Source organism: Saimiri boliviensis, chromosome 19, assembly GCF_048565385.1.
Source record: "Saimiri boliviensis isolate mSaiBol1 chromosome 19, mSaiBol1.pri, whole genome shotgun sequence".
Lineage (NCBI taxonomy): Eukaryota > Metazoa > Chordata > Mammalia > Primates > Cebidae > Saimiri > Saimiri boliviensis.
The window spans coordinates 5,224,864-5,246,626 of NC_133467.1; the positions used below are offsets into that span (position 1 = coordinate 5,224,864).

General features: G+C 34.7%; 1 protein-coding gene across 4 annotated transcripts in view; it reads left to right on the plus strand.

Annotated features, from left to right (window-relative positions):
* Positions 1–802: 802 nt before the first annotated feature.
* Positions 803–21,763, plus strand: part of BRINP3 (BMP/retinoic acid inducible neural specific 3) — a 375,313-nt gene continuing 354,352 nt past the window's right edge. Inside the window, exons 1-2 of one of the 4 annotated variants that reach the window (XM_074390113.1) lie at positions 803–1,094; positions 2,581–4,106. The gene's annotated coding sequence lies outside the window, so the exon portion shown is untranslated. The other 3 variants (XM_003938158.4, XM_010348756.3, XM_010348755.3) reach the window with 3 other exon arrangements.

The window sequence follows — 21,763 nt, forward strand, 5'->3', positions numbered from 1 at the left end:
TGGGGCCGAGAGCGGAGCGGGGGCGGGAATAAAGCGACTTACCGACCGGCCAGGCCGCCGTGGGGTCAGGGTCGGGGCCCGAGCACCGCGGGACCGCGCGTTCGGCAGCAAAGCCGTTTCTAGCGCGCGCTCCCACGGCAACCGCGGGAATCCGGGGGGCGCGCTCCCCGGGGACGGTCCTCGGAGCCCCCGGAGCTCTGGCTTCTCGGGCCGGGCGTTCGAGCTCAGGGCTGCAGGAGGCCGTCGCCCTGAGTGTCGCGCCGCGGGAACGCCGAGGGGGGCCCGGGGGGTGCTGCGCCCCGCCCCCGTCCCGGCGCCCCCGGAGCTCCCGGCCCCGCGCCGCCCCCCGGGACCCCCCCCCGCGCCGCCCCCCCGCGCTCCCCGCGCCCCCCCCGCGCCGCCCCCCGCCCACCGCCGACCACTTGGTCCCCGCAGCGGTCTGTTTGGGGCCCCCTCACTGCGCCTCCCTCAGTTGCCGCGAGTGAACACGTCCGAGGGAAACACCCGGGAAACGCGCGGATGGAACACGGTGAATCCTAAAGTCGCGTTCCCACCGCGGGCCGCCCCGAGAAGACCCGCGCCGCGTTTCCGAGCGGCGCCCTCGCGCTCCCCTCCGGATGCTCCGCAGCCCCGGCCCGTCTCCCGCTCCATCTGGCGGGATGGCTGCGGCCGCGCTCGCGGGTCCTCGCGTCCTCCCGCGGTCTGCGGCGCCTCCTTCCCCTGCTCTCTGCAGATGAGTCTGTTCTCCGCCTCCTGCTCTCGGGGGCTCCGCAGCTTCTGTCCTTCCCCACCGTCTGGGCATGCACAGCCTGTGAAATCGCGCTTCGCTTAAGGATCGCCACGAATCACCCCCATCCCACCCCCACCCCCCAATATAAAGCGTTCTCACAGTCTGTTTTCTTGCCTTGGGGGTTCGTGGCTCCCTGTGTCACTGGGTTTTACTTGGTTACATGCCACCAGGAACTGCTGATTCTTTCAAAGTCCCACTACCCTGCGGCTCACTACTTTGCCTTGATTGGGAAGATCATGGAATATCTATTTGAATCCTGGATGTGTTTTTCTCACAGTCTTCTTGCTTCCTGAAATTTCCTCTGGTAAGTTATTCTCTTTATCTGCTACTAGAAACTTAACTAGTGTTATTTTTAATAAGCTCTGTTTTGTTGAAATATTTCATTTTTCACATTTTTGTTACTTTCGGACCTCGAAGATCCATATGGCCATATTTATTAATTAGTAAGTTAGTGGCAATTGCACTGCTAAGACATATCCCATGTCATGTATTACACCAGGATCCCATGTATTACCCCAATACCTTTTACCTTCTTTATTTTTTTAAATTTCTGTCCTTATTTATATTACAGGTTACACAGACATTAACTCCCCCCTCCCCCAAACACCCTTCTTGGCACACATTCTTGGGCCATTTGAAAGGTCACATTTTATATGTTTATTTAAGAGAGAGCTTAAAAGAGACCTCAAAATTGCAAGGTCAGGAAACTTCACTGCTCTGATCTTCAGAAGGTTGTTCAGGTCAGTATTTGTTCATCATAAGCAATTACATGGCTGAGGGAGGACTTTGTTTTGAAGTGTGTTTTTATGAATTTAGCAGGACCTTAAGCACTAAAATGCCACTGAATGGCAGGAAGAGGACTGTGAGTTTTGAGGGCACCATTTTTTTTTTTTCTTAAAATATTTCAAATCACACACGAACACGTTATTTTGGGCACAGTATTTTAATTTACGCGTAGTATTTGGCAGTACATTTCTGATTTTGTGAATTAGCTGGTGAACAGTTAATTGGACATAGAGTACTCATTTCAGAGAGGAGCTATCAGGAGAAACCCCTGATTATCTTGGTCCTCATAAATTGAAATTCAAGAACAGACTTTACATGAAAAATTTAATTGCCTCACTCTTCCTACTTGTCTAACCCCACCCCCCCGTTTTTAATAGGCATGTGAGTATGGTCAGTGCCTTTTGCTTTTATGAACGTTTCTATGGGTTTATCACCTCCCCTTCAGTATAGTTGTTTTGACAAATATTTAAATCTTGACTTTTACTTCACGTATTGACACATAACGAGGAGAGCACGATATTCATCAAAAGCCAGACCTGCATGTATCAGTAATTTCTAACACCCACTGAGGGTTTTTTTCTGAACATACGCCCCCCCACCCCCCAAATTAAGGACAAGTTCCTGGTTTCTACAACGTTTCCTTTTACTGGGATAGATGGAGGTAAGAAGCTATTGTTCACGCTTTTTTATCCCCCTTTCCTTCTTTCTTTCTTTTTTTTTTTTTTTTTTTTTTTTTTAATTTCTGGGAAAGAACTATTCTTGTCGTCATTGATGGCTGACGCGACAACCCAAGCAATGCTTTTTTAAATTCAAAAGCCCTTTTAGCTCCCAGACATAAAAGTACTCCTCCAGCTGCAGCGTCGCCCCATCCCCCAGTCTCGGGATTCAAGGGCTTTTCCCCTGGACTCCCACCGACAGGGAACGGGGCTGAGACCGTGGTCCGCTCGAATGGGCGCCCCTCACCCGTCACTGGGTCACTAGTTTCTACCTGGTCTCCTTCCCAGTCCGGTCGTCCCGCCTGACAAGCCAGTGCCATCAGAGTCCGTGACTTCATTGGAAGAAACAAGGGCTTCACAGAAATCAATTCAAGCATCCTCTTTGGAGGACTGCTGTTGTTGCGCAAGGGTGGAGGGAGGAAGAAAAAAAAAAAAAACTTTGAGTGCAGTCAGATCCAGTAAGGAACAGACGTTCGGTCTTTAGGTAAGTGCGTTTTGCTGTGTTATACCCGAAGCTCACGCGTGTGAAAGGGAAATTGGCATCTGAAGGGCTCCCGCAGCCAAGAACGTTTTAACTGGAGGGTTATCAACAGGCGACTCTGCCTGGAGATTTCTCCGCAGCTCGCGGCAACGCCTGCGCCACCTGAGCTCAGGGCAGGGAGGAGAGCAAGGCGCCTGGCTGACCTGCTGGCCCCAGGCTGGGCTGGTGTGGGAATGACCCGTGCGTGCAGGAAAGGTGCCCCCCACTCCGACCCGCTGGCGCAGGTTCTCACCCGGCCCCTGCCGCGAACCTGTGCTCGGCGTGGGCATTTGCAGCCCCACAGAGTGGGGTGCGCCAGGGGGTTTCCATCCTTCCAGAATGCTCCATCTCCAACCTTCCCAAGCCAAAGTTGAGCACACCTCTTCTGTATGAGAGAATGGACTTCAGATCTCTGGAGTCTCTCAAGACCTTTTTGCGTTAATATTTATCTAATTTATTTTAATGAGCTATATTTAATGTTGGTGAATGACGGTTCCTGAGGATGCCTGCGGTATAAAACCCTAATCACTGTCCTTGTCTGACTGCGAAGCGGGGTTTAGAACCGCTGAATGACTCCTTAGGCTCTGGGTTGGAGCATTCTTGCCGACAGTCACTCCTTCCTTCCCTTCACCAACTCCCAAGAATCTGGAGGGCGGTGGGGAGAGCGGAAGAGAGTTGGATTTCAACTTGAAGCCAGAGCTTCGAATACAAGGTTGAAGTTTAAAGCAAAGAGCGAAGATCTGGACTCTGTCTAGCTTGCGTTATACCCACTTTAAAACTGGCCTTTTATTTTTGGAGGTGGGGGTGGGAAGCGGGAAGATCTGGGACTCGGAGCCCTCTCTCCCAGCTGCACCGGAGAGGGGCTGGGGCCACAGCCAAGCAGTGACAGGGAGTTCCAGTCTCGGATGGCTGTTCTCCCAGTCCCCAAGAGTTGAACCGGAGAGCCTTGTACCTTGCGCCAGGTCGAGAACGTGATTACCCCTTTACGGAAGGAACCTCCTTGTAACAGGAATTCTACTGGGAACGCCGTGCAGCTGCTACCTCTGATTGAGGATGCGTGTTTGGAGCTGTGTGGCATGCCCACCGGCTGTTTGAAGGAGGAAAAGGTGACCAGGGTTGCAAATTAACCTGAGTATCACTTACAAATATTCTATCTAGTCAAATATATGTAAGCAAAGAAGAGAGCGCCAGGGTATAAAACTGCCACAGCAGCTTGGAAGACAGATGATTCAGATTTTGGGGACTTTTCTTTTGCGTGTTACTTAGATTTGTTTGTCATCATGCAGTTAAGCAGGTAAGGGATGAATGTATTTTATTGACAATCATATAACTTGTGTTTTATTATCATGTGATATTTTTTCTGTTTCAAGCAATGGAATATGTGCATTTCCAGCTGGTCCTGCTATGATGCATAACTTGTTAATATTCATATTCATGAATCAGGGTAAAACGGTTTAAATGTTTGACATGCATTAATTTAACTGCTTAGTGTGCATTTATTTCGATGTTTAGCCGTGTTACACAAATCACAGATTGGACCAACGTTAGAGGAAGAAATGGGAAGGGTAGAGAGAGGAAGAAATGTATAAGCTTAATGAAATGTGGAAGATGGCAGTTGCAGAAATGCATTAAAAACATTGCTTCTTGTTAAAGTCCCAGACCTTAATATATAAAGGACAATTGAACAACTATTAGATGCATCTTGAACTAACAAAGTAATTTTGGCTACTTGAAAGAACTGTTTTGTCAGTATTTTCATTATTTTCTCTACCTTAAAAAAATATGAGGTGGGGGTGGGTTGGGTTGTAAAACAGAACAAAAAAAGAGAGCTTGCCCAAGGGCAGTGTAGTGTATGACCCCAGTAAGAAAACCTTTGGGTTTACAAACCAGTTGGAAAACTGAAATAAATAATTAAATAAATTTAGAAAATTATAGGTTTCCTTCCCCAAATAAACTTATTTTACATTCTTAGTTTTGTAGATTGAGCAGCCAAAAGATTTCTTCCACTATCAGGTGTTTCTCAATTAAAATGACAAAACACATTTTGAATACTCAAATAAGTTTTGTTATTATTATTGATATTGTTTTGTTATGTTTGGCTAACATGTTGAAGGATCCTGGAGTTTCCACACACACACACACACACACAAAAACTAAAACACCATCATAAAGCTCTCCTATTTGTTAATAACACTCTCTTCTCTAAGAAATTGTATTATTCAAATTATCTCTGGAAATATTTTTAGTACTTAAATTTATTGATGTGGATCCCTGATCAATAATTTTTCTGCTAGTAAGGCTTACTGATAAAATCTTGAAGAAATAAGAAAGATAATTGGAACTTTGGGCTGTAAAATTGCAAAGTTATAGTGCTTTTCTTAGTTGGATGCAAAAGGTAGTTTTTACTCCCCTAGAGAAAGTAATTTGTCAATGGATTTTAACTCCTCAATACTTTTGCATTTAATCCTCAGCAGTTTTATTGTAGTAGAGGTGTTCATTGTGTGCGTGTATGTGTGTGTATACATATAATTGTATACCTACACCAATTTTTTGGTGGTTGGAGAAGGTATTTATTTTAAATCTGTGTTGTTTTAATAATGTTTTCCAAATGAAATAAACATGATACTATATAATGATCAATTTCATTTTCTTTTAATCAGATCATATTATGTAATGTCATCTTCTCATAGGACATCTTAAGAAATTCATCATCATAATAGAAATATACATTTTCATAAACTACAATAAATCTTGACTTTCTTCCTGCAAAATTATTGTACATTATACTTAAGTAAATAAAACCTAAGTAGGAAGAAACCATTGAGACTCAAAGTGTGGGTGTGTGTGACTGTATGTGTGTGTGTGTAATTTCTACCATTAGCTTGACTTCCAGATTTGTGTATTCTTTAAATAAAGGTGGAATTTCTTTTCAGAGTAGTCTTTTTGTGTGGTTCTCTCTGCAAGTACAAAGAAGATGACTGGTGGGATTTCCAAACTTTTATGTTTCATTATTCACCTATGATTCAGTTTCTTCTGTTTCTTGTATTTGTTTTTAGTTTTTTCATATTATCTATAAAATAGGCAGTTATTTACTAGAATAAGGGTCTGAAACATTTAATAATTTAGCAAATTGGATAGTAATATTAAAAGAGTTTAGGCACGTATGGGAATATGATACCAATTTGTGTCATACTTGTTTTGCACACATTGTTTTTAGAAAAAATTTAATTTTTCTTGAAAAATATCCCAAAGATTTTTGGATATTATGATTGTGGCTTGTGATTAGTGATGTACTCTTCTAAGGCATTTAATGTTTTTCTCTTTCACATCCTATATCTCAGCCAATATCTTTTCCCAAAAATGAAAGATATAACATCTGCATTTATAATGAATTGATTGGATTACTTGGTGTTTTATCATGAAATACATATTTGTGCTCAAATTTTTAATATTTATATTCAATATGGGTTACTGGGAAAAGTAGAGTGCTGACACATCTAGACTTCCTTCCTGAATTTCAGTTCTAGTTTCACCTGGGACCACTCTTCATTTATTTTTCTCATCTTTCACAGAGAGAAAACAATGCCTACCTCAGAGAGTTGTAGAGAAAATGATGTAAGAGATGGGATGCTTTAGAAGACAAATATGTTATAAAAACAAAATAGATTTTTCAAAGGATAACATTTAAGTTTGAATTTTTGATTAGTCATTTTTTTATAAACTTTTGTCTCCACATAATAAATAATGTTGACTCAACTTTTTCTTAATATTAGTATCAAATCTTCTTAGTCAGTGGCATATGGTGTCAAATGAATTTAATAAATATTTGATATTGATTGAATATAGCAGTTTACTATGTGTAATTTTAAAAGCTTGAAATAATACACTTTCTGAGGCATATTAGTTGTTATTTATAATATATTTACCTTTGCTTTTATTCAGTTTTGGGTAGAGTCACTTTTACAAAATAGTTGCTTTTCATGATTTTTCAGTCATTTAATAAAAAGAACATCTGAATTCTTAGCAGATTTATATTGTCAACCTGGTGATCTCTACTCTTAATTGGGAACAAGATTTAAATATTTTCATGTAATAACTTAAAAGTGGAGAGACTTAGGTAGTCAAACTTTTAATTTCTAACTCTTTTCACAAACTCATACAAAGTTTACCAGAATTAATTAGGGTGACATCTGGCATTTTTGGTATTTTAATTTAGCAACTACTTGGATAAACTTAATTAGGCACTTACAAGTATAACTCTGTCCACTTTCTTTATGCACTATGTGTTCTGTGTAATTTTGTTATTTTGGTGTTTATAATTCATAACTTGTAAAGCAAAGCAAAATAAAAAATAATCTGTATGAATATTATTGATTGCTAATGGGTGATATTAGTTGCTAAAAGGAGAGGCTAGTGTAATAATATTTATTCTATTTTAGGAAACATTCTAGTTTATTTTTTGAAAATTAGTCTCTGAGCATGAAATTCAATGATGAACACTAATGACCTTTCTACTGAAGACATACTTGGAAGTTCTGGCCAAGCTCTTAATTTTTAAAAATTTTTTAGCAGTATCAAATATCCACCATAAGCATTTTATACTGGTTATCAAATGTCCTCACAGGGAACTTTTAAGGCTTCTACCCCTATCTTTTCAAAGCATACATATGAGCTATCAAGAATATTTGTATCCAATTACTCACCTGCAGACCTATTCAGTTACAAAGTCTTTGTAGATAATTACTTCATAAGCTTTTAATCTATTCCTATACACTTAATGTTTAAAATAAGTATTCAATCACACAGTTCTGAAGTATTTCCCAATTTCGTATTCAAAATAACTAATCATGAGTAATTAATTGATGCTCTAATAATTGCAATAAACTCAATTTTGATTTACTAGCCAATATCTTCTTCCCACATGGAAAGATATATCATATGTATTTATAATAAATTGATTGGATTAATTGATGTTTTATCATTCTATACATATTTGTGCTCTAATTTTAAATGTTTGTATTCAACCATGATAGTATAAATTGAGATGTTGAAAAATGACATGCAATCTACTATACTGAGAAGTCTTATACATTCTTCTATTTCACTGTTCTATTCAATAAGCACTACTTATAATTTGTTAGTTTTATTTTTTAAATTTAGAGTTAAAAAGTATTCTCAGTTTAACCTATGTTGACTATTTTTTTCAGAAGTATTTGTTTTAATGCCTAAACCCTAATTTACTCAGATGAGATGTGGATACTTTTAAAAGCACCCAAAGCAAAACAAATTTCTTTTAATAGCTAATAAAGTAGCTACCATATTATAGTTCCAGCAAATTAAATCTATAAAATACACATTTATTGATTAAATTAATAAATATGTGAACATTACATTAGAATGTATTATAGTTCTCTGCTATGGAAGAATTATTCTCTCATAATGGTGTGTTTCATTTATATTCCATTGTAGATTTATTGTGAAAGAATACTTATAGATAGACTTATTTTTCCTGATTTCTGTGAGTATCAGCCAAGCTCATCAGGATTGAGCTGTTTTTTATTAACTTTTCTGGACTGTTGCATTTTGTTAATTTTAAAAGCTATCGCTAAAATATTGCACTATTAAAAAACAATCTAGTGTTGGGAAGACCAGAATTCAGTGAGCATGCATTTTAGATTTTTCAGTGTCAAACAATGGCCAGTATATAACTATACTGTTATTTTATAGATTCGTTAAATTTTCACTATCACTAATGAAAAATATTTTCTTTGAAACATTTCAGATGATGCCCATAAATGTAAGCTAGTCTGAAAAAAGTGACTAAATTAAATCAAAGAATAAATTTAGATATTAAAGCAGGAGCTTATTCAAGTATCATCTTAAAAATCACATATCTGTAGGAAGGTTGAGTATTTCTTTCTGTATAACACCTTACGTATATACTTTCAAGATGCAAGTTTTTGTATCTGCTTTTAAATATGTAATTAAATGTTGTTTGCCAAAACTCCTTCTGTTATAGCTAAAGTAATTATAAAACAAAAATTAATACAATCGGGAAGTTCCTGGGATAGGTAATAAATTAAAGTGGTTTTCATGACTTTAGTATGGTAACATTTCTGATGGTTTGAAAAATCAGTCCTGTAAATGTACATACACAGAAGAGGTACTGTTTTTTTCAGACGTGAATACCTCTTAAATAATTATAAACACTCTCTAAATTTGTAGAAAAAATTATAAAAGTTTGAATAAATTATGCAGCAAAGTTGCACAAAATAGTATTTTGATAATCAATGCTTGCTCTCTTAACATTTTCATGTATAAAACAAGCATATTAATATATAGACCAGTCTAGCTTATTCAAAACATTAAATGGCTATCTTTGAGTTTATGGTAATAAAATTTTTTATTATTCATCCAGACAAGTTCACTAATATATAAAGACACAGTAATACTATATTTTATAAATACAGTAAATAATATTGTCAAGATTATACCAAAAATAATGAGGAAGAAGATCACAAGTTTCAATACCAAGTAATCTAGAAGAAAATGAATCACTGATGATTAATTAACAATACCAACAACAACTACAAAGTATTTTTTCCCTACATACCAATTTTACTCCAAAGGGAGTTTTTTAAACAACATGTTAATTTCATTAAAAAAAAAAAACTTTCAAGGATAAACAATTACGAAGAAATCTGTGTTTATTAGATGTATAAGATAAACTCATTTCAACTTATTCAAAGTTTATACATGTAATTTGGAGTAACTCAAAGACAGCATTATTATTTTTCCTAACGTGAACTAAGAGAAGTGAATCTAGCCTTCTCTATGAATTGAAACTTAAACTTTATACTTAAAAAAAAGGGACTCCTGCAAAAAAGTTTAAAACACATTGAGTATAATTTAGAAATAATTTTAAACATATTTTTAATTAAATTAATTGTTATATGCACTACTTACTTTTGAGTGGAGACACTTTAAGGATTTATAAGCCTCCTCTACTCCCATCCTGAAAACCACATAAAATTTTGCAATACATAGTTCCTTGTTTGAAAATTTTTATATCAAGGATAAATTATTGACTTATTAAAGGCATAGCTATCTTTGTATTTTGCCTAAACGCTACTATGTTTGAATAATAACTTACCTATGGGAAAAATAATTTAGAGGATTCTTGTTTCCTTTTAGAGTGAACTCTAGCAACTTTTCATACATGTCTTTCATCCAGCCATTAAATGAAAAAACTTTAATAAATATCTTCTTCAATAAATTTGAAAGATGAAACAACAAATTACAAGTAGAAGATAGGACAGAATACAAATAAAAGATCACTTTTGTCATTATTGCTTTTTAAACCCATCATTCATAGCTGCAATTGAAGGAAATCAATTCTGATTTAGAGTAAGAATCAGCAGCTCCAATAATAAGGGTCGTGATTAACTGTTAAAATATTTCTTTCTCTTTAATAATCTTTAGTAAGGTAAATAAAAGTTTATTATCACTTGATTCTTTAATTACTGGAGTGATACAATTTTGGCATTCTTTAATATATTTTAGATACAGCTTTGCATCAGTCAAAGCTGAAGACAGTTTACTCAGGATCTGAAACCAATTATTAACTGTTAATTAAAAGGTATTTATTACTAAATATTGATCTCAGATAAGCCCACTAATAGTGATTACTGTAATTATTGCTCAGAAGGTAATTCTTGACAAGTTAAAACAACATGATTTTTTAAATTACCATTTAGTTTGTGCATGACATGCTAAGAATCGCTAATATTTAATAGTCTCTCTATGTCAGATACTGTAATGTCTCATTTTAATTTTCTTTCTTTCCAAAATTTGGCTGATTCTTTTTTATGTAAAGAGTGGCTTCAAAATAACTTTTAAATGTTTTAAAATGTTTTTAAATTTTAAAATATATTTACTTTTCTTTTGAAATAGTATCTCATACATAACCTTTTGAGTTTGAAGATAGGCCTATTTTAGAAGTTAAATTAATGTATCGACAAATGGTCCTTGGAAATATCAAGTGTTCTCAAAATTGTATGTTGGAGAATGAGAAAGATAGATGTTTATTGTAAGAAAGAAAGCTTAGTTAGATACTGTATAACTTTTGGAGACATTAAAACTACTGGGTTAAAATATGGGCTATCTAAACCTCTCCATCAACTGGGTAAGTTGTGCTAAGGTTCACTGCTAAAGAGGCATTCTTTAATTAGAAACACTCAGAGTTGTGACATGACTTATTAGATGGAGTTAAGGAGGCTTTGGAAAATAGCATATAAAGACTTAAATATTTGATATTAATTTTGTTCGCATGTTGTAGATCACCTCTGTTTTTGACTCTTAAAAAACTATGCATCAGATGTATGATGAATTGTGTGCACTGGTGTAAACCCTGGGAATAGAACAATGAAAAGATGTAACCATTGCTCATAAGATGTTGACCATTTTTTGCTATTTGTAGTATGCTTTGTTTAAATTAATCCACTAAATCAAATTTAATGCTTGACCACTCATTTTATTTGCACACGTCCCATTTTGATATTGTAAATATAACTCTCTAAAGAGAAGAGGGTTGCCTATTCTTCAGTATAGAGAAAGGTCAATGAAGAATGCATTTTCTATGTAGGGCATTAAAGGATAACTATTAAGAGAAATGGAAAAATCAGGACAGTTCTGAAATAGTCATAGCAATTCTCAGAGTGATGATTTAGTTGGCATCTTGTGTGTTGCTGTGTTTTTTATCTCCAAAATATGTTAGCGTCCTTTTAATGGAAACATTTCCAATAGGCCATTCTTTTTATTTTAATAATTAATGAAAAATCAGATTAACATTATAAGGGTTTTCTTTACAAATTTAATGTTTTTATTCCATCCATTTATTAGCAAACTGCATTTATTTAGGACCTTCTACATGCCAAGTTATCTTGTTGGTACCACAGAGACATTAGTGCATAAAACAGACACAAATCTGCCTCAAGTTGCCTAAACTACAATGGAATTATTACCATGTGAATTGAATGACTTCTGTAACCCAGAAGAAGACAAGTTAAGGAGTCTCCTAATAATATTTATAACCACACACTCCTAAAAATGTGGAAACATTTTCATTTCCCTAAAAACTGGTAAAAATCCTGAAGATTATTATTTTGAAATTTTGAAAGTTTTTTTTTAACTTAGTAATTAGTACTTCTTTTCATTTTTGTAAAAAATTTTACTGAACTGTCTTTGAAAGCTTCTTAAATGTACTATTTCCTTTGTCTGTGATTTCAGAGTACATGCCCTTATTTATGCTACTCAAGAAAATAACTTCTAATTAAACAGCTCATTTCACCTTGTATGCCTGGTTAACTCCAGGGTAAGCTTGGGAGCAATTATAGATTGAGAGATCTCCATTTGGTTACCAAACTCCAAGATTTCTTTGTCCCAGTATTAAGACCTGTTCTTAGATTACGTTAGTAAGCCATTATTTAGGAACAGTATGAATATCTTTGCTGAACCATTTTTATACTTTTCAGTTTTTATTTGAGATCATCGTGAAAGGAAAAAAATTATAAAACTGAAATTGAGGACACTATCCTAAAGGGAAGGGGCAGTATTTTTCATGTTTTCTTTAAATTGACACTTATCTGACAAAATTCTTTTGATAACAAAAAATATTTTATTATCTTTGCAAGTAGAACACTTTCTATTCTTAGATTCTGCCAGCGAAGGCAAAATCATGTTGCCAGTCATAGTAACAATATTAAATATTTGTATCTGCAGCTATCATTTCTACTTCAGTTCTAATCCTTTTCATGTTTATTTTAAACTGTCTTCTGTTTTACTTTTTTGGTAGTAAAATGTATTAATTGTTATACATTTTCTGAAGCTCTTAAGAAAAATAATTATTCATGGTACTTGTTAAAGACTTCTGGGATAGACTATATTCAAGGTGGGCTACTTTAATAATGTTAGTTAACTAGAAGAGAGATGTTTTACTCAACTCTGAACACAAGAGAAAGTAGAATTTATAGCCAAGGAGCCAAGTGGGGATCAGTCGATAGAAAATTACTGAGAGTAGACATTAAGCATAAGAGGGGATTTTGGCTAAAGTGATCTAACAGGATTCTTGCTAAAGACAGGCCAGGGTGGTCAGACATCACCTGCAAGATGGTGGAGGATGAGGAACCCAATCAGACATCTAGGTGGATCGTATATTAAGGGTGAAGATTCTAATAAAACTGACTTAGCAGGTTTCTTGCTAAAATTGGGCAACATAGGGACGAATGCTGATGCTGAGAAGTCAGGGCCTGAAAATGGAGTTAGCAAGAGCCTGACTAGAGTTAGGTCCAGGAAAGTCTTTGTCAAAGCATTCCCTATATTTTATTTTAAAATTAAATTTTCCAATCTAATATACTTTCTAAACATCTTTCATTTGAACTTCATTCTTTAATACCTGATAAATTTCTTTAGGAATTAAAATTAAGTACAACCTGAATCTTACCACGATATTTTATTATATGATCATTTAGGTTGAAACCCCAGGATATTTTACATTTATCAGATAACCTAGGTGATTCTTGTATTTGGTGCTCTTACGAATAATTTCCCCTAAGTGCTGGGCAGTCTTAAGGAATGGAACTCACCTTCTCTTCATTTTTTCAATCTGTTCCAGCATTTAACTTCCTGTTTATTGGTAGGACAAGACTGTATTGACAGATCAAGTAGGAGATTAGTTTCCCTAGCAGTATATACTTCTCAGAGGAATACTAACCCTCATTAAGTTGGAAAACACTTAAAGCCCTAATTCAGAGGCAGTGTATTGCTTGATCAGCTAAAATAAACAAGAAGAATGATCTTCTGAAACACAGGTTTAGCAGAGTAATATGACTAGTAGAATGCATTTCTAAGGTCCGTATTAACTGGTATAATATGACTGAAAACAAGGAAGTTCAGTTCTTTGGAGAAAAAAAGAACAGAAAAATGAAAAAGTGCAACAATATTGCATTGCTAACACATTAATATAATGGCAACCCCCTGCTAGTATATGCAGATATAATAAGCAGCCCCTAAAGATTTATTTTTTATAAAGTTAAAAAAAAAATCAGGAGTTCAATTTAGTGCCTGTTCCAAAAAGTTACTATGCCTAAGATAGTGTGTTATGTAGTAAGGGCCCCAGGGATTACTAAAACATAGTAACTGCCGGCAAATCTCTCATGTGGTCATATGAATGAAGGTGTGTAAAAGGATAACAGCAGCATATTGTAAAATTTCACAAGATTCATGAATGAATATCTATCCAGTCTCTACTTACCTTAATAATTTATGGCCTACTTGTATCAAAAAATTTAAAGAAGTTCTTAATATACCATGACATTTGTCTTTCAAATGGGATTTCTAATTCAAAAGGGATTTCTAATTCATGTAAGCATCCATTTCTGTCATTTTTTAGCCCCTCATTGGGTAAATTCAGTTTCCTGTGATGATTGGAATTAAATATCATTTTACTTTGAGGATTATCATTATTTTTTAGTTTTCTTTAAAAAAAAGATGTATTTGCTTTTTGAAAGATGTAATTTTGTTATAACTTCTAGAAATATCCAGTGATAATTTGTATTGTTAAATATCAGAATTATTTTATTCCCATTTTTACATGTGATTGTTTATTTCAACAGAAAACAAAGATAAAGCAATTATTGCCCTATGCTCTTAGTGGAGTACAGAAAAAGAATAGCAAAATTTTATTTATAAGCAGAATGGCCTACATTGTATAAAGCATGATTTTATATCTTGATGAATTATTTGACATCTTGAGAAAATAAAGTAGCAAATTTTAGTTTGTCACGCCATTTAAAAATTCATTACATTTAAATAAACAATGTATTGATTAAGAAGGAACAATTTGAAGTCATTTGAAATCTAAAGTTATAGATCATAATCAGTATTTCACTAAAGTGTGAAGTTATACATCATTACCAAAACATAATGATGCCAGTTATTGAATAATGAGGCTCTCATTCTTTCACTAATCTGACTATAGAATATGTAGAATTGGTGAACATTCAAAAATGAAAATCCATGTGTTTACACAGGTAGAGAGACGATGTATTACATTATTTATTTAGGTTTGAATATGTTCATCAAATTTAATGCTTGAGTATTGACTGATGTTCTAAAAGAGCAATGTCATTAAAAATTTTTTTTGTACCCAGAATATTTCTTGACAAATGATGTTACGATTTTTTTTCAGTTGTAGTCCTTGAATTTTCATGTTTTTACTGCTTAAAATAATATTAGTTAGAAATGACTCTCCTATCCTTGTCATTGTCTGCTGTATGAGAACATGAAAAAATTGACTTTAATTAAAATTGTATGATTGCATTTTAGCAAAACATTAAATCTCATCTCATTTCACTGAAATTTATTATGTCTCGCATTGTGAGACACCAACTCTGTTATCTGTGTGTTGAATAGTTTTCTTTTTAGTAGTATTATAAAGCAATTTATAATAAGATTGAGTAATCAAAGCCTATTGGATTAATCTTACATTTTTTTCTGAGGAGCAAATAGGTAAATTAATTCAGTTTAACCATGATTATACTTTTCTACCCAACAAATATCACATATAATCTGAAAAGAAAGTTTTCTAATTTTTGAGTTTGCTGTGCATATTTTAAAATATATTTAGTCATACATTTAGTTATACTAAAAACATTCAGTTTATTTAAACTATCACCTTAATCAAAACTATTAAACTATACAAAGCAGACACTAAATGAAAACCCATAATATGTAGTCACTGACATCACTTGCTTGCTTATAATAGCTTGAGATAATAGTATACTTTCATTGGAATTTTTATTTTATACAAGAGTGAATACAAAAATTTTATGAAATAACTTTCAGTTTGCAATTGGTTATTACTAGGATACAGTAGAGTATAACAGGAAAACTATGGTATTCAGTTTGCCTTCAATAGTACAAATGGGATCTTAATATAGCTACACTGTGCTGTTGAGAACTGAAATAAGAAAATCTGGTAAAATGCTTTGTATATCAAAAGGACTAAAAAGATGTTAATTTTGTTGTGAAGAAAATAAAAACAGCATTTCATTTCATCATCATCTTTTCTATTTTCCCCACGAGTAGTCAGGGAGAACTCAATCCAAACTATCTTAATAAATGATTTCCCAAATGAAAAGGAACAAGTTATTCAATTCCTGTTTCTTTATTATTATTCTTTAAATTCTCATTGTGCTTCGCAATTAGAGGGATTTTGGTTTGGCTGTTTGTTGATTAGGATCTAGATTCGACTTTTATATATAGTTTCTGTCTTTAGAAACTGAATTATAGAACATAAGTGAAAAAGTCCTTAGTTTTTGACAATTTTATCTAACATGACAATCTCTTATCATTATGTCCAAAGCTAATAATTAATCATCTTTATGTTTTTGTGCTTAACATTTTTTTTAACATTAAGAGTATTTTGCTTTGAGCCAGGCATGGTGGCTCACACCTATAATCCCAGCACTTTGGGAGGCAGAAGTGGGTGGATCACCTGAGGTCAGGAGTTTGAGACCAGCCTGATCAACATGGTGAAACCCCATCTCTACTAAAAATGCAAAATTAGCTGGGCATGGTGGCACACACCTATAATCCCGGCTACTTGGGAGGCTGAGGCAGGAGAATCGCTTGAACCAGGAGGAGAAGGTTGCAGTGAGCTGAGATCATACCATTGCATTCCGGCTTGGGCAACAAGAACAAAACTCTGTCTCAAAAAAATAAAATGAAATGAAAATAAAAGCAAAATATCTTGATACTGTTTACACTTGTAGATATATGTTTACAATGTTGACTTAAAAATCATTACGTCATAACTCTTTTGCTACTTTTCCTCAACTATCAAAGCTATTGTCATCCTGAGGCCTAGCTCAGATGCAGATTCAGGCACAGATCCTCTGTAGATTCTTTCTTTTTCCATGAAGAATGAATTGGCTTTTTATGATATGGTCTTGCCAGCCATATCCCAGCAGTTGCACCTTAATTTAGTACTTATTTCATCAACATTTGTTCAGTCACTCTACCAATACTTACTTATCCAACTTTATTTCGGCAACTTTGGTGACTTTGTTGTTGTCGTTAAGATAGGAATGATTATTTTTTCTCCCAAAATTAATCTAATTGAAGGAAAGGAGATGTGCAGGGAGGGAAACAGGCCCAACATGGAAGCAAATATGTGACATAAATGTACCATCACAGGGAAATGTACCATCATAGGGAAAGAAATGGGAGCATTAAAAAAAGGACCAACCAACCTTGAAGGGTTATATAAAGCTTTATGAATAAAATGATAATCCAGTCTGAGGTTTTAAGGTCAATGTTAGGCAGGTAAAGAGATCCTTGTCAAAATAGTGGTTCAGGCAGGGGAACCTGCATAAATGAAGATCTTAGAGAGAAAGTGAGGTGAATATGAGGTATATGATCATGGCTAAAACACAAAGTTGATGTTTGGTTAATAGTTGTCCTGGCATATATATGATATGATATGATATGATATATGATATGATACAATATATGATATGATATGATATAAGCAAAGGAAGATTGTGTTATAAGTTATTTCAAAAAGATCAGTTATCCTGAAACAAAAGTTGTTACTTAATTAGGGGTAAAGGATTTACGTGTTCAGATTTAACATTTTAGTAAGATCACTCTGACTGTAGTAAAAAGAACAGATTGGAGAGAGCCACGTGGGTGTCAGAATTATTTGATTCCCATTTTCACATGTTATTGTTCATTTCAACAGAAAACAAAGATAAAGCAATTACTTCTCTATAGTCTTGGAGTACAGAAAAAGAATAGCAAAATCCTACCTGTTTATAGGAAGAATGGATCACATTGTGTGAAAAACAGTCATGAAGCTATTGCAGTAACACCGTTTAGAGGCAAAGTTGCTAGTGTTGAGCATACAGCATGAGGTGGTCAAGTAAAATGGGGCTGAAGAAAAAGTGGCAAATTTTATATGTAGGGGGAAGAATGCACAGAAGTTGGGGACTGATTGGATATGTGCAGTGAGTCAGAGGGTAGGTGAAAGTCATGTTTAGGCTTAAAAATTGGAGTAGGTGGAAGTACCATTTAGTGAGATAAGGAAAAAAGAAAAAGTTTGGAGAATGTTTCGTTTTCATTGACAGAGGTATTGTTTTCTAATAGAAATGACCACAGGCAATATGTTCTGCCTTCCACATGGCCTTCCCAAAGTGACAGCAAGTTCCTGAGGATAGAAACACTATCTTTGTTAAGACCTTCTGCCTCAAAACTTATCGTGATGTTTTGCACATTACAATTGATCAACAAGATTTATTTTTTTATTCTGGTTTTCTATATCATTACTTCTACCAAATTGGAATTGAAACAATGAATAAACTATTGTGGGAAAACTGTTAAAAATTTATGTTTAACTATTTTTAAGTCATCTATCATTCATTTATTTACACAATTGTGTATTTAGTATTCATTTTTCAGAGCTAGCATTTATTTAAATATATAATCAAAAATTATTATAGATATATTAATTATGTAATAATGCTATACGTTTTAAATAGATTCTGGGAGTGCTACATATAAATATTTTATTTTATGATAATAAAATAATTCTAACATTTATAATGTAATGGATTTAATAGAATAATACATATCATATTATCTGGAAGAATGTGGCTTTTTAAACAGTTATTTTGAGTATTGGATATTTTATTTTGAAGATTCATAGTTTTACAAGCTTCAGTATTAATAAGCATTAATGTTAAGGAACTATTTTATAGAGCAGCATAGTGTTTTCTCAAGAAAAGAAATTTAGAGAATGGTTGTAGATGTTGGGCAAATCAGCCAATTTTCTTTATGCCTTTATCCAATACTTAAAAATTTCTGAATGGAGAGAGAGAGGCAGGGAAAGAAAATAAGAGACAGAGATAGAAAACGTGTTAAACAACAACAACAACAGCTGGTGACTCTAGCTGTTGGATATGTACGAGTTTACTGCTATTAGTCTTTCAATTTTCTATGGGTTCCACATTATTCAAAATAAAATTAAATATGCTTGATATGATTTTCTGAAATGACTTTTCATATTCAACTTCTTCAGGAGATTTTGGTTCCTGAGAAAATATTTTTGATATGCAACCAGCAAAAATCAGTCCAAATGCAAATATAAAAGAAGAAATAATATAGCCTGCAATGTTAATCATTTAACAAATAGTAATAATTAGCACGGGATATCTAGTTAGATTGTGGATGATAAGATACTGAGGTCTAAAATTCAATAATTTCTAACATTTTGCTTATACCTTTGTAGCTTCAGTTCTACTAAAAATTCACGTTTACTATTATGGCGAATATTTTATTTCAAATATTTCAATATTTTATGAATTTCAAAGAGAGATATATATATATATATCGGTATTTTAGATAAAAGTAATGTAGGCCAGGTACTGTGACTCACACCTGTAATCCCGGCACTTTGGGAGGACAAGGTGGGTGGATCACGAGGTCAAGAAACCCAGAGGATCCTGGCCGACACGATGAAACCCCGTCTCTACTAAAAATACAAAAATTAGCCTGGCATGGTGGTGCTCGCCTGTAGTCCCAGCTGCTTGGGAGGCTTAGGCGTGAGAATCCCTTGAACCTGAAAGATGGGAGTTGCAGTGAGCTGAGATTGCACCACTGCACTCCAGCCTGGGGACAGAGTAAGATCCGTCTCAAAAAGAAAAAAAGGAATGTATTGCCACCTTGGAATAGGACTGCTGACAGCTAGTTAAAAGAATAATTATAATATATATTATGAACATATTATTTATGCATTTATTATAATTACATGCATTAGTATATATTTAACATATTTTTGATGTATTTTATATCTGCACAGATTGTTAAGGCCATTGAGAATTTGCAAATAAAATTGTATCATGAGGTGATCTTCACAACAAATTTTATTTTGTGAGAAGGAATTTAAGAATAGGATGTGTACTAAACATATGTTTTTCAAGTAGATATATAAATATTTATGACTTCTTTCTTTATTAAAAAAACTCATAAATACTGCTTTTTAATTAAATACCATGTTTTAAATATGAATTCATGTTTGTAATTGTGTATATTTTTAATGTTTTGGGTTTTACTGTTCTTACTCTCTTTTATTACTCTCTTTTATATAAAATCACTCGCACATGGTCTAGAAAATGTTACCTATGGATGTTCTTATCTCCTTAGTCGGCCACTTCGCCACTTGTTTATGAATATTAAATTCTGGACAATTTTGCATTTTCCCCGCACTACAGAAAAAGTGATGAATTCATTTATTAGTTTAATAATTTCTACCCTCTTTCCTTAAACCTTGTATTTCCCTTTCTTAGCAATGTATCTAAGTTTAGCTGTTCATCTCAGTTGTCACCTCTAAATATCCTAACACTACATCGGTACAAACCAACTATTTACTAAACCATGTCTGACTCATGGATTGATATGGTGATAACCCAACCCAAATAAGGCAACCAGTTAAGGTCCTACAATAATAATTTATAAATTAGTACTCATAAAATGATGAGTTAAATGTACAATTATCTACTTTTCTGACAAACCAGGTAATGAAGCTCTTCTGATGGTGAATATTGAGTTTTATGACCACTTGCCCTAAAGATGGCTAGAAGCTTTCATCCTTGCCTTAAGCATTCTACTGTGACTTTTCTCCCTATCATGTAACTTGTGAAAAAAGTTCTCAAACGCTATTTCAGTATAAGTTTCCTGGGATATCTTAATTTGTTCATTATAAATCTCTTTAAAAAGTTCTTATGAATATAATGATTTTAAGATAGCCCCCACATTAACTTGATTTGGGTTAGGATTGACATTCCCATGTGTTAACAAACTCAGAAAAAAATATTTCTGAACAGAAATGAGAACATGTCCCCTAAATAAGAAGCAGAAGAAATAGAAATAATTAAAACCCACAAATTATGTGGTAATTACCTCATCATTACCTGGTAATATTTTTAGGTAGTTTCCTTCACAAAATTAAAAAAAAATCTTTTTTATCTTCTCATATATTAAGATACTTAACAGTATAAAATGATGGGTATGTTAAATTTTTCCACTATAGTAATCATATTACATCATGCTATATACCTTAAAATACATGATACAGTTTATTTTTTTAATGAGAGGATACAAAGAATATGAAACAAGCTCAACACATTTGATGAAGAAAGTAATAAGAATGTGGTTCTGGGTAATTACCTATGGAAAAATTACAGAATTTCAGAACAGGACCTCAACCGCCATCCAACCGCCATCTATGTCAGTTGTATCCCAGTTTTTTTTTTTTTTTTTTTTTTTTTTTGAGAAGGAGAATCTGTCACCCAGGCTGGACTGTAGTGGCACCGTGTTGACTCACTGCAACCTCCGCCTCCTGGGTTCAAGCAATTCTCCTTCCTCAGCCTCCAGATTCGCTGGGATTACAGGTACCCCCACCACCAGGCCCGGCTAATTTTTGTATTTTTTAGTAGAGACAGGGCTTCACCATGTTGGCCAGGCTGGTCTTGAACTCCTGACCTCAGGCGATCTGCCTGCCTCGGCCTCCCATAATGTTGGGATTACAGGCAGGAGCCACTACACCCAGCCCCTGTATCTGACTTTTATAACACTTTGTGTATTACAAAATCATGTGTTTAAGTACAAAAAGTTTGGTTTAATTTTACGGCACGTAATGGCATGACTTCATACCAGTATAAAATATAAGTTATTAGGCACTATTCTAGATGTTTTACAAATATGAACTCGCTCCATTTTTCTAAGACTGATGAGGTGATCCTCTGAAATAGTTTAGGAATCTGAAGCAGAAAAGAAGTTAAATAACTTGCCTAAAGTCAAACATCTACAGAGTTAGTAAGGGCTGGATGTTTT